Here is a 17476-nt window from a genome sequence, read left to right as displayed (position 1 = left end):
GAGTGGGGTCACCGAGACCAGCCTGGATGTTGTATTGTCCAAACCCTGACTCACACTGTCAAAAAGCGCTTACTGAATAAACATTGTAGACTGTGCACAAAGCTGCAGCTAGCCACTGCCAAAGGTTCTCCTGGCATCTCTTACTGTGTGCACACTCAACCAACCAATATGTGGAACGTTAAACCTCTTCCAACCAGTTTCTGAAATCTACCAAAAGTCAGCCTTTACTTGGTTTTAGATTTATTCAAAAAGTTTAAAAGGTTAGAAATGTACACCTTCTAAAACTGCAACCTACCACTGGTGTCAATAAGTCCCTTCATACAGTTTTGGCTGACCATTAATCAATTAACAAATTAATTCATGGTCAACGTGTTAAAAGGGGCACTGTGAAGTGAATAATAAGTTATTAATATAAGGAAATGTGTTAAATTAGAACACTATGCCAGAGGTGAGGATGCACACCATCCCCTACGGTGTTCACTGGTCACAGAATCCTGGAAACCGATGAGCAGACGATACGTGCTCCCTCTCCCGGGACAACTGGGCACAGACATAATGACAGAAGAGAGACAGGCTGTTGGTGCAAACAGCCCACTCAATCACTGTTGCCTGGGCCTGTTAGAGGCCAGGATGTCTCTGGATGGTCTTTTTGGGTATTAATGAACTAACCTAAAGGTTAGCTTGTTAAAGCGGGGGGCTTCTGTATGTGTGCATAAATCATGATCCATTGAATGCTCCAACCCCAAACCTGTAGATACTTAAGGTTAATTCATACAACGGAACATTGAACACCTCCATTAAGTCTCTGCTTAATCTTCTCTGGTCTGAGGAGAACAGCCCCAGCTTCTCCAGTTTCTCCACAAAGCTGCAGTCAGATAAGTCTACTCTGTAGAGACGTTTTGAACTGGGCCATGCAGCTTATGTGGCGGTAGCTGACCTCACCCTGAATGACAGGACTTTTAAGACGCCCTTAGGCTAATATCGCGAGGGGTGAGAAAAAAAACAGCCAACAGCTGTTCTTGCATCTGATCATTTGCAGTTCCTCCTGGTCATGAAGATTCTGGGCTAGTGAAAAGAAAGAAGGGCCTGTGTTTGTAGACATTCCAAAGCACTTTGCAGCCAACAAGATACATTTTGAAGTGTAGTCACAGTCGTGGTGCAGAGAGCACAGTAGGCACTTTGTATACAACAAGTTCGCTCAATCAGCAATGCCATCATGGTCAGATCTTTTGTTTCAATGCTGCTGGTTGAGAGCTAAATATTGGTCAGCACATCAAAGATAATTCTCCTGTTATTCAAAATATTATCATGAAATTCACCGAAGATCCTCAGACAGCACCTTCCGAACCCACGACCACTTCCATCTAGAAGGAGAAGGGCAGCAGATAGATGGGAACACCATCACCTCCAAGTTCCCCTCCAAGCCACTCACCATCCTGACTTGGAAATATATCGCCATTCCTTCACTGTCGCTGGGTCAAAATCCTGGAATTCCCTCCCTGATGGCATTGTGGGTCGACCCACAGCAGGAGGACTGCAGCAGTTCAAGAAGGCAGCTCACTGCCACCTTCTCAAGGGCAACTAGGGATGGGCAAGTAACGCTGGCCAGACAGTGACACCCACACCCCACACATGAATTTAAAAAATGACATCCTTTACAAGAACGCCTGAGAGGGCAGATGGGGCTTTGGTTAAATTGCATGCAACAGAGCAGCACTCTCTCAATACTACATTGGAGTATCAGGCTGGTTACATGTTCAATCCTCTGTGTGATATTTGAACTCAGAACTTTATGTCTCAGCAGCACACGTTCCTTCACGGGAACCCTGTCAACTAGCAATGGTCTCTGCCTTGTTACCCTCCTGTCAGATAGCCTCTGCACCTCAGCAAGATTCCATGTTAGGGGGGACTCCACTCTCAGAATGAAGTTTTGCTCAACAGGAATCAGTCTACCCCAGATGCACGAAGTTCCCAAATTTCTGATGATGGCTCTCAAGGATCCGATAATGAGGATAGTCAAAGATCTGGCTCTAACCAGTGTGTCCAGTGCATCCAGACTGAAGTCCCACTTGGTAAATAATCACACACACACACACACACACATGCAGACACACACACACAGACACACACACATGCACACACACACATACACACACGCACACACATGCAGACACACACACGCACACGCGCACACACACATACACACACGTGCGCGCACAGACACACACGCACAGTCACACACACACGCAGACACACACACACACGCACGCACGCGCGCACACACACATACACACACGCGCGCGCACAGACACACACGCACAGTCACACACACATACACACACACACACGCAGACACACACACACAAACACACACACACACACGCACACGCGCACACAGACACACATACACACATGCAGACACACACATACACATACACACACACGCATACAGACACACACACAGAAATAAACACACACACACACACACACACACACACACAACCCCTCCAAATAAAGGCACCTCCTTACATGAGGAGGAACTGCAGCCATGCCTTCAAGAAAAAGAGGGGAAAAAAATATACTAATCGACAAAAAAGGATCATCACAGGTTTCTTTTTTAGCAGCTGTAACAACAAGCTTCGCCCACAAGCAGGAGAGAAGTTCACTCAACTGTTGTCACTTTGCCATGGTGATCCTGAGCTCTCAATGCAAATTTCTCTAACTGATCACCTTCAAAGGTTTGCTTCTCAACAAACTAGGTAAACTTGTTCAATGGAGGAAAGAACCCAATTTGATAAAAACACACATACAGGAAAGCAGTTAACCTATTTTACAGAACTCTGCACGTGCTCTGTCTCTCTCGCTGTCGTTTTGATTTCCTCGGCCTCTAACACCAGTCAAGACTGACCTTGACCTAACTAATGCTGAAGTGCAACATCTAGGGTCCTCTGGAGATTTATGGAAGAGTTGCTCCATTTTTATTGCCTACCACCCTCCCTGCACTGCGCCCTCCCCTCCCCCCCACCCCCCCAACTCTCTCCTCAATTCAGGAAACTAGGGGAACTGGAACCATTAAGGAAACATATTCTGTGGGAACTCTCTCTCACTTTCTTCATTGAGACGATAGCAGCAAGTACACAGGGGACAGGGTAAAGGGCCAAGCCATACACAAGGAGGTCCAACCTGGGTCAGGAGTTCATTTCTGCTCCCTCGCTACGGCTCATGGATGTTAATCCTTGATTCCACATAAAGTGTTTGGCTAGAGATTTGAAAAAGACAGACTGCAAGAGTGAATGAAGAGGAAGGGAACATTAAGCCAGAGGGCCAGACAATAATAGCAAACGGCAGAAAGCTAACCCGTTCTCTTCATGCACTGTTCCTTACTTTAATCAATAATTGTGTTTTTGAAGGGCGCCTGGCTATTTGTAATTTATATTACATTTCCCCCTGCAATAGCCAACATTGGAACGACAGAGAGATGGACTATGTGCAAGGTTCTGTAAAATATGTTAACTGCTTCCTGTGGGGGTTTTCTTTCTTTGTAATCCAGTTTCTTCCTCCATCCACCAAATTCCTTTTCTTTCCTTTACAGGATCCAGATGCACTTCTTCAGCATGGTCAGAAGGAACAAATGGTATCATGAACGCAAGAGGCAACCAGCAAGGTGGCAAAGTTGAGTGAACTCTCTGCTGTTTGAAAGGGGAGTTTCCTGGCATTTGGGAAAGGTCAGTGCTGACAGTTTATATTTGTAGGAGAAACATTATAACTTTGTGCACCCTTGAAACACAGAAACAGAAACAAATAAGAAGGCAAACCAGGAAAACTTTCCTCACTCTAATTTGATGGATTTTCGGATTTTCCTTAATCCTGTTTGCCAAGGATATGTCCCAGCTCCTTTTAGCCCTCCTAGCTTCTCTTTTAAGTTCTTTCCTGCTTTCTTTATATTCTTTGAGGGCTCCGCCTGTCTTCAGTTTCCTAAACCTTACAAATGCCTCTCTTTTTCCTTTTCAACTAAGCTCACAACTTCCCTTGTCATCCAAGGTTCCTGAATCTTGCCATCCTCATCCTTCATTTTCACAGGAGTATTGCTGGTCCTGAACTCTAATCAACTGGCTTTTAAAAGATTCCCACATGACAGATGTGGTGTTCTCCTCAAACAGTCACCCCCAATCTACATTCTCCAGTTCCTGCCCAATATGGTGGTAGTTAACCTTGCCCCAGTGTAGTACCTTTACCCAATGACTACTCTTATCCTTGTCCATAAAGTAAAAAAAAACTTAAAACTTACAGGATTATGGTCACTGTTCTCAAAATTCTCCCCCACTGAACCTTCAATCACCTGGCCGGGTTCATTCCCTAGTACCAGGTCTAGTATGGCTCCTTCTCTAGTTGGACTATTTACATATCGTTTCAAAAAAACATCCTGGACACACCTAAGAAACACCCCACTCCTCACATCCAAGCCTCTGGCACTAAGGAAGTCCCAGTCAATATAAGGGAAGTTAAAAGCATCCACCACAACAACCCTAGAAGATAGTAGGAACTGCTGATGCTGGAGTCTGAGATAACACAGTGTGGAGGTGGAGTAACACAGCAGGCGAGGCAGCATCAGAGGAGCAGGAAAGCTAACGTTTCGGGTCTGGACCCTTCTTCAGAAATGGGGGAGGGGAAGGGGACTCTGAAATAAATAGAGAGAGGGGGAGGCGATGATGGAAGGTGGATAGAGGAGCAGGTAGGTGGAGAGAAGACGGACAGGTCAAGGAGACAGGGATGAAGCCAGTACAGGTGAGTGTAGGTAGGGAGTTGGGATAGGGGTTGGTCAGTGAGGACGGAGGGGCAGGTAGTTGGGAGGGAAGACGGACAACCCTGTTGTTTTTACATTTTTCCATAATCTGTCCACATATCTGCTCCTCTATCACCTGCTGGTTGTAGGGAGGCCTTTAGTCCAATCCCATCAAAGTGATTGTGCCCTTCCTGCTACTGAGCTCTACCCACATGTCCTCATTGGATGAGCCCTCCAAGGTGTCTTCCCTCAGTACAGTCCCTTATCTGTAATGCAAAGCCTCTGCTTCCTTTACATCGCTCTCCATCTTAACTGAAACATCTAAATCCCAGAGCATTAAGCTGCTAGTCTTGTCCCTCTCTCAACCAAGTCTCTGTAATAGCTACAACATCATAGTTATACGTATTAATCCAAGCTCTAAATTCATCTGCCTTACCTTCATACTCCTCGCCTTGAAACAAGTACACCTCAGAATTCCAGTCCCACCATATTCATTAACAGGAAGTCTGTTCTTCCTCTTAGCCTTACTGGTCCTTGGTCTCTGACTCCTCCTTGGTCATTTTGCTTGCTGACCTACTGCTCTGATTCCCACAACCCTCCTTCCTCCACACCTCCTCCCCAGCACACTAGTTTAAACCCTCCCAGATGACAGTATCAAACCTCCCTACCAGGATATTGGTAACCTTCCTGCCAACCTGCTCTGGAAGAGATTCCAAGATCCACATAAAATTACATTTCAAAAAATCCAAGATTCACCAGGCTCCCCTTGGAACTCAGGCTGAGATTAGCAAACAATTCCTTTAGAAGATATTCAAGTCGCTGGGAAATTTGTCAACATTCTCCACTGGACAGTGTCGATTATAGCTTCTTACTTAAGATGCAACATCCTACGCTCCCAGTATTGCTTCACATTATGATACAATATCCAAGGACGTTAGAATTGTCCACATTGATCAGGCCATATCAACATTTGGTTAATTTTAAGGATATGAGGGAGGGCCATTTAGGACTGAGATGAGGAGAAATGTCTTCAGCCAGAGATTGGGGAGCCTGTGGAATTCTCTGCCACAGAAAGCAGTTGAATCCAAAATGTTGAATGTTTTCAAGGAAGTTTGAATATAGTTCTTTGGGCTAAAGGGATCAAAGGGTATGGGGAGAAAATGGGAACAGGGGACTGAGTTGAATAATCTACCATGATCATATTGAACGGTGGAGCAGGATTAAAGGGCTGAATAGCGTTTTGTGTTCTGATTTTCTATGTTTCTAGACTGGGCCTGCATTAAGATATTGAAGACATCTCTTTGGTCAGCTTCACTCAGATATTTGGAGCCGATGGCCAAAATGTGTGGACCTTTCTAACTTAAATTTACAACACGTTCCCCCATTTAGCTTAAAATGTAAACGATTAAAGCTATTTGCGAAAGCTATCTCCCCAGCATTGATGCAACAGACAATGAAATGTAGAGCTGTTCTGCGTTTTAAACCAGAAAACTAACTGAAGGATAGAACTGGATCCAATCTTGGCATACTTGTACATTTATTTGCAGAGATGCACATTACAAGCATGTACCTAGCAAACAGACCTAGGGGTGCAGGCTCATAGTTCCTTGAAGGGGAGTCATATGTAGACAGGGCAGTGAAGAAGGCGTTTGGTACCTCTTGCCTTTATTGGTCAGTGCATTGAATAATGGAGTTGGGATGTCAAGTTACAGCTGCCCAGGACGTTAGTTAGGCAACTTTTGGAGTATTATGTGCAATTCTGGTCTCCCTGCTTTAGGAAGGATGTTGTGAAACTTTAAAGGGTTCAGAAAAAATTTACATGGGTGTTGCTGGGGTTTGAGGGTTTGAGCTATAGGGAGAGGCTGAAAAGGCTGGGGTGATTTTCCCGGGAATGTCAGAGGCTGAGGGGTGACCTTATAGAGGTTTATAAAATTATGAGGGGCACGGATAGGGTTAATAGCCAAGGTCATTTCCCCAAGGTAGGGGAGTCCAAAACTAGACGGCAGAGGTTTAAGGTGAGAGGGAAAAGATTTAAAAGGGACCTAAGGGAACAACTTTTTCACGCAGAGGGTGGTGGGTGTACGGAACGAGCTGCCAGAGGAAGTGGAGGAAGCTGGTACAATTACAACATTTAAAAGGCATCTGGATGAGTATATGAATAGGAAGGGTTTAGAGGGATATGGGCCAAATGCTGGCAAATGGGACTAGATTAATGCAGAATATCTGGTCGGCATGGATAAGTTGGACTGAAGGGTCTGTTTCCATGCTGTACAGGTCTATGACTCTTTGACCTCCTAACCCAATGACCATAGTTTTAGTCTGTGTCAAAAGTTATAGGGCTCAAGTAAATGATCAGTTAATGTCTAACCACCTCCAAACAAATTACATCCAACTAATATACAATTCACTTGTCAGTGTACAGGGCATTTGGAGTCATAGGGGAAATAAAATTTTACTCCGGGGCAGTCACTGCAGGCTAGCAGGGTTACTGATATTTAAAAAGGACTTAGCATATTGATGGAAATATTTCAAAGAGTTAGGCTATCATCATAATTAACAATTTAAGGGTTTGTACCATGGGCTTTCATCGGTCTTTTCTTTCTTCCATTTTGCAGAGTACAGAACTAAGACTAAATCTGAGTTTATTGTTTCCATGTTAATATTCTCATCCTTATTTTCAAGGCACCCCTGAAGATTTTGCTTTTCCAATCTCTCTCACCAGTTCCATCTTCACAATCCTACAAGATATCTGCACTCCCAGAATTTTGACCTCTTACACATTCCGATTTTCGACTGGTCCACCATTGGTAGGTGGAACTAGGCTCCAATATTCCCCCTCTCCTCCTTTACTGGGTTTGTTAAAATCCACTTCTTTGGGCAAACTTTTAGTTGCTTGTCCTAACGTCACTTCATGTGGATCAGTGTCAACTGTTGGTTGATAACACTCCTGGGAAGTGTTTTGGGATGCTAGTACTACATTAAAGGTACCACATAAATGAATGTTGTTGTTAAAGTTTAGAAATCACTAATGGGTCATGCTTCCCATTTTTTCAAGGCACAGTTGCAACATTATACATGTCTATGTCATATATGGAAGTAAAACATGTCTTAACAATGAGACCCTTGTGCAGTAATCAAGCAATTTCCTCCTCACTGTCAACTGGGGTGTGTAAACATGCAAAACCAGTCAAGAAATCTTGACTGCATTTTGTACCATGACCTATGGGGTTCTGCCTACAGTATTATTCAGCGGTTGTCATTTCAGAGGCATTTTTTTCAAAGTCATGACATTGTGATTTCGCATCTGCAGCAAGATTCTCGCTCCCTTTGCAAAGATGGCAGCGCCAACACGATAGGTGGTGCTCAGGTTCCTGAGCTTGACTGCTCCAGGCATCCTTCTCCCTCTCCGTTTTCGCTCTTTTTCCTTCTCCTTTCTTCATCTTCTGACATTGTGGGGGAAGCCAGAGCGGTGTCAGCTGCGCAGCGGTTAAAGCACTGGTGTGGTACGGGAGTGGGGACTCCCGCTGGGGTAGTTGCGGAGCGTGGACTCGGGGACTTGGTGTGTTTTTGGCTGCGGCGATGACAGTGCCTGGAACGGGGACTCCTGATGGCATTGCTGTTGCAGTGGTGCCCAGGACACCTTGCGGAAGCCCTAGAGCTGCGTTCGAAGACGCCTTGTGCAGAAGATGATCTTTGTTTATGTAATTTCATTTTATTCTTTCTGTATCTCAAAATGGTGCTGGACTGTGGCGACAAAACACTCTTCGCTGTATCTTTCTAGATATACATGACCATAAGACATAGGAGCAGAAATTAGGCCATTCGGCCCACCGAGTCTGCTCCGCCATTCAATCATGGTTGATAATCATGACAATAAATAACTCACACTCAAAACAAGGCACCAGGCCTTCTCATTACACCCATGGCACCAGCACGCTGTCATTAGAACGAAAACTGGCTTCATGAGCAGGAAGGTGGGATCTGTGTCTGGAACTTTCAATAAACACACAAAGCGATTCACTCCCAGTGCACATTGTGCTGTGCAACTACACCCCGGAAGGCACTTCCAAGGGTAACTAGCAGCCTTGGATTTAGAACGAACTTTCCGAGTGATATATCCTGAGACTCGTAACTAGTGGTTATGTTATTGCCTCGATGACGGATCTCAAGATGAGGGTTCAGATCCCACCAAGGGGAATTTTTAAATGCAGTTATGAAGAAAAAAATTGGTATAAGCAGCTGGTACTTAAGTATTGCTAAAAAGAGATGTCACCACAAAAGCTTTTTGTTTTGTCCTCCTCAGGACTGAAATGCAAGAAAACCAACTTTGGAAAGGAAAGGAAAGAATAATTTACACACCTAGAGAAGAGGGTGCTGATTGATTGGATGATGGTTGGCATGGAGATGCGACAAGAAGTGTTAACTGTCAATCTTAACAATCAAATCGGCCAAGTCAGCTCTGATTTCAGAGCACTGCCATGCAATTGGCTATCTCTGCAAATATTTCTTCACTGAGAAGTGTGCAATATGAGGATGTATTCCTTTTGCTTACAAAGAACAGTGTCCTGAGTGAATATATGTAGCTTCGAGTACTTGCAAATTAATCACAATTTAAGGATATCAGTCTAGCTCACAGTGAGCTTCATTTGTATATACACAAGGATGAGAATTCTCATTTTGAGACATTGTTGGTCCAGGAACTAAAGGAGGCCTTGAATTCACAATTCCCTGAATGGAAGGAGTGAGAGCTATGACTGACCTGTGACTGAATCCCCACACCACCCCCCACAGCTCATTTACAGCCCTTACCAATTTCATATTTATCTGTGCTTTGAACAACAATCATCCAACAAACAGTCTTTCTCGTCAAGGCTGAGTTATGCGCTAGTTGACTCAGTAACCGTATTTTCAAATCAGAAAAGGTAGCGCACAGTTCCTGATTCAAGCCTAGAGCCTGGTTCCCACTTGAGAGACACACACAGACAAAGTGTTAAGTATCAATAAAGGCCAAGAACGGTTTGAAATGAGACTTGTGAATGGCTCCTTCGTGGAGTCGTAGCTGGAGGACAAAAATTGGTTTAGCTGGAAGGACAGTAAAGGCTGGTTCAGCAATTTCCCTCTGCCCAATGCTCCATCCCTACGTGCCCCCTGGAGTGACAATGACTGTGAAGAATCAACGTGAGAAGAAACACAGGGAGCAAACAGAAGAAGAGTTCAAAAGATTTGACTGACTCAACTGGTACTCAACATGGCCGACAGCCAAAAGAGGTTTTGATTTCATTGGAATTGCTTTCATTAAATTTAATGATGTAATAATGTTAATTTCACACTGTCGGGCAGGTGGAACATCGGAGTGGCGAAAAGCACAGCAATGAGACAGTAAGTGGCATAAAGACCGAGGGGAAAAGGAAAAAGAAAGGCAGATTAAACATAAAGTCAATTAGAAAATAAATTTCCCAACTTTTTAAAAGTGTGCCTTCATTACTTTGAGTGATGCATCCCAGAACTTGTAAAATATTAGCTGCAATCAAACTCCAAATCCAAGAATAGTTAGAAACAAAAAAAAACTGCAGATGCTAGAATCCAAGGTAGACAAACAGGAGGCTGGAAGAACGCAGCAGGCCAGGCGGCATCTGGAGGAAAGGAGCAGTCAACATTTCAGGTATTACAGGACTGGCCTGAAGGAGGTTAATACCTGAAACATTGACTGCTTCTTTCCTCCAGATGCTTCCTGGCCTGCTGTGTTCTTCCAGCCTCCTGTTTGTCCAAATGCAAGAAGATTTATGGGCGGCACAGTAGCTCAGTGGTTAGCACTGCTGTCTCCAGCACCAGGGATCCAGGTTCAAGTTCGGCCTTGGGTGGCCATCTGTGTGGAGTTTGCACATTTTCCCTGTGGCTGTGTCGGTTTCCTCCCACAGTCCCAGAGAATGTGCAGGTCAGGGCAGATTGGCCATGCTAAATTGCTCCATAGTGTCCCAGGGATGTGTGGGCTAGGTGAATTAGCCAAGGGGAAATGTCGGATTATGGGAATGGGATGGAGCTGGGTTGGATGTTCTTCAGAGGGTTGGTGTGGACTTGATGGGTCGAATGGCCTGTTTCCACAACATAAGATTCTATGTGAAGGTGAAAAGGATAGTGCCCAGCCTAGCATCAGGACCAGTGACTCTCGTGAGATAACCAGCAATTGTATGTGGACCAGAGTTTGTGAGTACTGTTTGTCACCTTAATTAGCACACCCAATAATCCAGTGAACCTGTAAAATTGTCATCCTTTCCCTCTGTTCATCTGTTGCTGAAAATCCCCATTCATATCTTTGCTGACTCCAGATTTCATTATTCCCCCAAAGCACTCTTGACCAGCCTTACCAGACACTAACATCACAGAATTCTTAAAGGGATAGACAGAGTAAGGTAGGCTTCCCCGGGAATCTAAGCCAGAGAAACAAACCATTTAGGACCCAGATGTGGAGGAATTTCTTCACTCAATGGGTGTTGAGTCTTTGGATTCTCTGTCCCAGGAACTCAATCATTGAGCATGTTCAAGACAGAAATGGAGTCTTTCTGGACACTAACAACATCAAAGGATATGGGGAAAGCACAGGATGCAGCCTTCAGGCACCGAGCATAAAGGAGCAGTCTCAAGGGGCTGAATGGCTTACTCCATCTCCCATGTTCCGATATACCCTCCAGAAACCTGAGGTCATTCAAAACTCGGCAGCTTTTGTTGAGACTCACATGATGTCTAGTTCACCCATTGATACCCACCCTTAGTAGAAGGGTCAGTAACTAGGGTGCACAGTGTTAAGGGAAGCAGAAGTGCATTTAGAAGGGATTGAGGAAAGATTTTCCACCCAGAGGGTGATGACATCTGGAACTCGCTGACTAAAAGGATGATAGAGGCGGGAACTCTCAAGACATCCAGGAAGTGTTTAGATGAGCATTTGAAATGTCACAGTGTACAAGGCTATGGGCCAAGTGTTGGAAAATGAGATTAGAATAGACAGATGCTCGGAGACCAGTTCAGACACAATGAGATAAAGGGCCTTTCTCTCTGTGCTGTAAAAGCTCAATGACTCTCTAAAATAGTTCACATCGTGTTTGAGGAGAGAGAATCTGATAATGAGCAATCAATTATTACTTCTATTGGAGGCAAATTGGACAAACACTTAGCTACACTTTCTGAAGAGTTAACTATCCTCTTGAGATTAATCTTGTGCTTCTCATGACCTCATTTACATAATTGCAGGATAAAATTTGACCGAACGCATAAATTGCACATGACCATTGGGTCAGTGTTTGGAATGTATGTGTGCATTTTTTGCAATATTGTTGTAACAGACTCTATTTCATAGGTTAATATCCGAAGGAAACTAAGTTTCTTCATTTTAATCTTTCATTTTCCTTTCTGTTGGAGGTACAAGATCTCTACATTTTGCCAGTGGGGGCCTGCATTCAGATAATATTCTCCTTACTGAGGCTGCAGGACAGCCAAAGGGAAGCAACACCCCATATGGGTGACTAGAAACCATATGGAACCTTTACAAAGGCACAACAGTGCCAAGAAAGTCTAACATTCCACAGTTTCTGCATCCACAGTTTTTGAACTGAAATCCCCAAGGAATGACCTTTCCCTTAAACAGCTCACGTACCTTTACCTTTAACCCTTTTACCACCAGTCAGCGCCCTCCTCCTGCTCTCCTTCTTTCACTCACTCGCTCCCGTCCTCACCAGCATCCCCCCCCCCCTACCCCCAGCCCGCCCGCCTGCTTCTTCCCCCCACCCCCATCATAGATCACTTGAGACTGCCACGTCAATCCTTGCAGAAGTGAAGGAAGCGAAGGTTGAGCTGGTGCTACACTGAGAGAGAGAGAGAACTGTTGTCTGCGCTCTAAGGGCTTGTTGGGAGACCCACAGAGTCTAGCCTTTTTGGGGGAAAAAAAAACATAAAGCAAAAGACTACAGTCCCACTCCGTCTCCCCAGTGTTCAGACTACCTGTTCAGGTCGATGCTATTGTACAGTAGTCTGCACATTGGTTAGACTGCGTGTGGAAACATCTTCGAAGCTGCTTTCATCCGTTGGCTGTGCGACTCAGACAGATCTGATCAGACCCAGACATGCTCCAGCCCATAAACCTGCCGATGGTGGACACTGTGCCTTTAATTCCCCCAATAGCGGCACCCAGGTAACACAACAGATTTTGACTGCTTTAAAACATTGTGTCGGATTCTTCTGCAAAGTGCTTTAGTTTTCCGTTCCGCTCACTGTGCGCGTATGCTTCCAGTTCTCCTTTTCCTTGTTATTTGGGCAGCTATATGGCTCTCATCTCTTGTCATTGCCTGCTCTTCCCCTGAATCTTTCATCCCATTTCTGTCCTAGTCTTCAAAAGGGTGAGTATACTACTCATTAGCTTCATGGATTCCCTTCAATCAGAAACACACTGCTAGCACGTTGAGATGCATCGCTCCTCACACCGGTCTCTGGTTTTGATGTAAGTTCTGTACGTTTTGAATAAAAGAATAAATACTCTGGTAAATGCATCGCAGGAATTGTCTGTATTTGCATCATTCCTCGCTATTAAATACAAGATGATTTATTTGTTTTATTTTGTTGCTGTTGCGAATATAGACCTTGACTTAATGGGGATGGGCACGGAGAGGACAACTTTCCTCTGGTTGGGTTAATGACTAGCTGAGGGCAATGCAACCTTTTTTTATTGGAATTTGTGGGACAAAAATTTGCTGCTTTAAGGCGGGACCAGTGGTGATGGCCTCTGTAGATGAGTAGCCCGACATGAACTGATGAAGCTCACAGAGAAAGGAGCCCATTTGGGGTTCAATTGGTACCATGGTTCATGGCTCTATTCCTTAGCACCGTAGTCTTTAGGGAACAAAGATGGGACCGATGCCAGGAGCTGGTTGGGGTGGGTGATGGGTGCTAGGGTAGCTGCAGGAGGAAGAAGTGAGTAAGTAGCAAATACAAAGAAAGATCCCAGTGAAGAGACACTCCTGCAGTCTAACAGTGCAGATATTCCACCTCCCCCACTACCTCCCCACCCACCCCCAGGTGTATCTGTAGAACAAGATAAATCTTTCATCTTGTGAGGACTGGATTCATCTTGTGAGGACTGGAGGGACCCTTTCTCAGGATTTACAGGCCATTCCCCCTCAAGAGTTTCAAATCTCCTCCCCCACTTCCACTCAGAACACAAACCGTAGGCCTTTCAATAAAAATTAATTCCATGATAACCTCGATGTACAACAGTATCTGACAGAAGCAGAACAGGGAAGAGGTTTCTTTTAAAAAAACAGTCTTGCTGGCTTAGAGTACCAAATAACCTTTGAACTCACAGCTAACATCCTCAATTTGGGTCTATCAAATATTCAGCACTTCACTCACTTTGCTGAGTATCAAACAAATGCAGGATCAAATTCGACTCATTCGAAAAGCTCCAAGTTAAGGAAACGAGGAGATGCGCAACTCAATCCCTAGTAACCATTGCAGCATTAAACGGCTGTCTTTAATTCTCTTTCCTTTCATCATTATTGCAGAGCAGATGATACTAATGGGAAACACATTTTACTATTGTAACCATTTGCAGAAATAAAATGGCCACCCTTTGCCATGGGTCCAATGCCAATGCTCCGGGAGGGAAGATTTCATAGAGTTTTTGACTTTCTCAAATTGGAACAATTTTCGTTCTGTATTGCATAACGACTAAGCGAAATATTTCTTCAAAAATACCTCAGGCTGCACACCCAATGGAACTGACATGTTTTACTAAAAGCACCACCTCATAAAATCCACTGACGTTTATTTGTGTTTCTGTGGTTCCCTTGCACAGTTAGGTTGAAAGTCGCACAGAGTAATGTTAGCATTAACACTTTCACAGCCACCAGCCACTGCTAACCTTTAAACAAAGCCCTCTTGAGGACTGCACACAGCTCCGCATTTGTCAAAGCACATCTTTAATAATTAAAGTTTAACTTCTGATGCATTTGTTTGTAAATCAGTATTTCTCTCCCCGCTACTCTGTCTGGGTAATCTGCCCCAACTCCATTCTGGAAGTGCAAATGTTTATTGGTCGAGGCTTGTTCCATGGCCTCCCCCTTCTGTGGGTAGGGGGTTGTGGGGCAGTCAGAATAGGCCATCGACCCTTTAGAGTTGTCAGATTGAACAGAAGATTAATTACCTTAGCACAATCCAACTAAAATTAGGAGAGAAAATGTGAAGGGGCCTTTTTAAAAACTACATAGTCAGAGTTACTTACAGGATATAGAATTGTGTCTTATATAGTTGGCGGTCAGAGGTGGAAAGTCACGTGATCAAGTCTCCAGGAATTGGTCCAAAGATGGCTGATTTTTTTTCAGCCAAGGGAGACTGATCTCCAACTTCCTCCATTAAGGTGCCTTTCCCCTGCTCTCCTCACCAAGAGAAAACCAAAGGCCCGATGGCCTCAATGAGGCAGAAGGACACGCTAGACGGAGCAATCCACCAGGCCCGCAGTTCCGTCATTTCAAAACGAACTACCAAAATTCAGCAAAACTCTCAATTGTCAGTAAGGTGCCATTTCAGGTTATCATCATCATTACCACACTGCTTAAAGAATCGCTAGGCAACCAGAACTGGATAGTGAAAGGTCAAAGGACAATTATTTTTTGCAGTTGTATTCAGTCACTACCCGATGATTTATGATGCGGGTTTATTTTATGGGGTCACTCAGAAAGGTACTCACTCTGATTCTAGTTGATGCTTGTCAAATAAAGAATTTAGAGAATAAATGTAGTGCCAGAGGTTGGAAAAAGCCAGGCATCACCAAGATGTTGATCTTATTGTCAGCGAAATTGAAAGGTGGACATGTGGCAGAAGTAATGGAGTCCTCTCGGTGTTGTGTTTAAGTTGATGTATAAGTGCCCCTTCATCCATTTTGAAAGCAGCACAGAGTGCGAAAAGGTGCAAGATGCGCAAAGCAGAGAATTGGGAAGATCAATCTCAGTTTGTAAAGTAAAACATAATACATTTATAACATTAAACCTCCACAATCTTATCTTGATTGACCCATCATGACGATGCTCTGGTTTTAAAGATTTGAGGTACAATTTTATATACAGAGAGGACAGTACAATTACAACATTTAAAAGACATTTAGGTACATACATAGATAGGAAGGGGTTCGAGGGATATGGGCCAAACGTAGGCGAGTGACACAAGTTCAATTTGGGAAATCTGCTCAGCATGGACAAGTTGGGCCGAAAGGTCTATTTCTATGCTGTACGACTCTACAACTCAAACAATACATGCAAAAAGCACTGTTCTCATTTCTGATCAATAATTCCAGATACAAAATGCTGAGTGAGGTTAGGATCAGCAAATAAATTTGGGCGCATTCTCTGTCTCTCACCCCTCTTTCGATTGTCCCAGTCATGGTGCCTTGCACATGGCCCCTCTCAGACATTTTTCCCTTCTCCTGACCCAGTGCTACTCCCTGATCTATCTCCTTTGCCTGAAAGCAGCGTTTGTTTCATTGAACTCTCTGGGCAAAGACTTGGTTTGTGACCTTGGAATTTATAAGGCAATGATATTAAACGCTGCCAACATTATCTGGCATCAAATCTGTACTGAACCTGTTGTGAAAGAGTGGACTGAAATGGGAATATACAAACAGTCTACCAAATGGTCGATAATTGTCATTGCCAACATCTTCGTTGTCCTAGATCAGACACAATATTTCAGCTAGTCCCACTCTCGCACCCTTTCTTTCCCCATTACCTTGCAAATGTTTTCCCCTCAGGTACTTGTCCAATTCTGTTTAGAAAGTCTAGATTGTGTTTGCATCCATCACACCCTACCCTAGGCAGGACATTCTAGATCCCAAGCACTCACGGCATTTTCCTCATGTTGCTTCTTCTGCCAAACATTTTCAATGTCCTGTGGTTCCTGACCCTGCACTGATATGGTAAAAATAGACTATCAATTTTCAACTTCTGACATCTGATTTTTAATACCTGGGACCTTCCATGGACAGGAATAGTATTAAAACAGGAAGACCATGACTTTAAGATGGCCGCAGTGATCACTTGATCACAGACTTGAGCCAATGCATGATACCACCCACAAACAAGACCCAATCTGAATTGAAAGTAACCTATCCTCAAAATGACTGAAAATATTCTTACAGATCTTTATCTCCTGTTTGATTTACCTTTCTGGAAGTTTCACATCTTGGGTTAAAATTTGCACATTATCCAATTTGAAAAAAAAGGTCAATGAAGCCAGTATTTCAGGCAACTGCTTTTAAGCACAGCAGACAGAAGAATGATGGATCCATCAAAGCAAAATGGGAAGACTTGCTTTCTCTCTCTGCGTTTCTCTCAGCTTCTCAAAAAACTACATGCGGTGATAAATTAACGCTGAAGGTAAGCATGCAGGTGCAGCAGGTCGTAAAGAAGGCAAATGGTATGTTGGCCTTCACTGGGAGAGGTTTCGAGTACAGGAACAGGGATGTGTTGTAGCAGTTATACAGGGTCTTGGTGAGGCCACGCCAGGAATATTGTGTGCAGTTTTGGTCTCCTTTTCTGAGGAAGGATACTTTTACCTAAGCGAGTGCAGTGAAGGTTTACCAGGCTGATTCCGGGGATGGTGGGTCTGACGTATGAGGACGGATTGACTAGGTTGGGATTGTTTTCACTAGAGTTC

The 17476-nt window shown here is 44.1% G+C and overlaps 1 protein-coding gene across 1 annotated transcript in view; it reads right to left on the bottom strand.

Moving 5' to 3' along the window:
- Positions 1–17476, bottom strand: part of LOC109919681 (dynamin-1-like) — a 153354-nt gene that overhangs the window by 59546 nt on the left and 76332 nt on the right. The window lies entirely within an intron of this gene.

Source organism: Rhincodon typus, chromosome 28, assembly GCF_021869965.1.
Source record: "Rhincodon typus isolate 14 chromosome 28, sRhiTyp1.1, whole genome shotgun sequence".
Classification (NCBI taxonomy): Eukaryota; Metazoa; Chordata; class Chondrichthyes; order Orectolobiformes; family Rhincodontidae; genus Rhincodon; species Rhincodon typus.
This window is presented reverse-complemented; position numbering and strand designations above follow the sequence as displayed.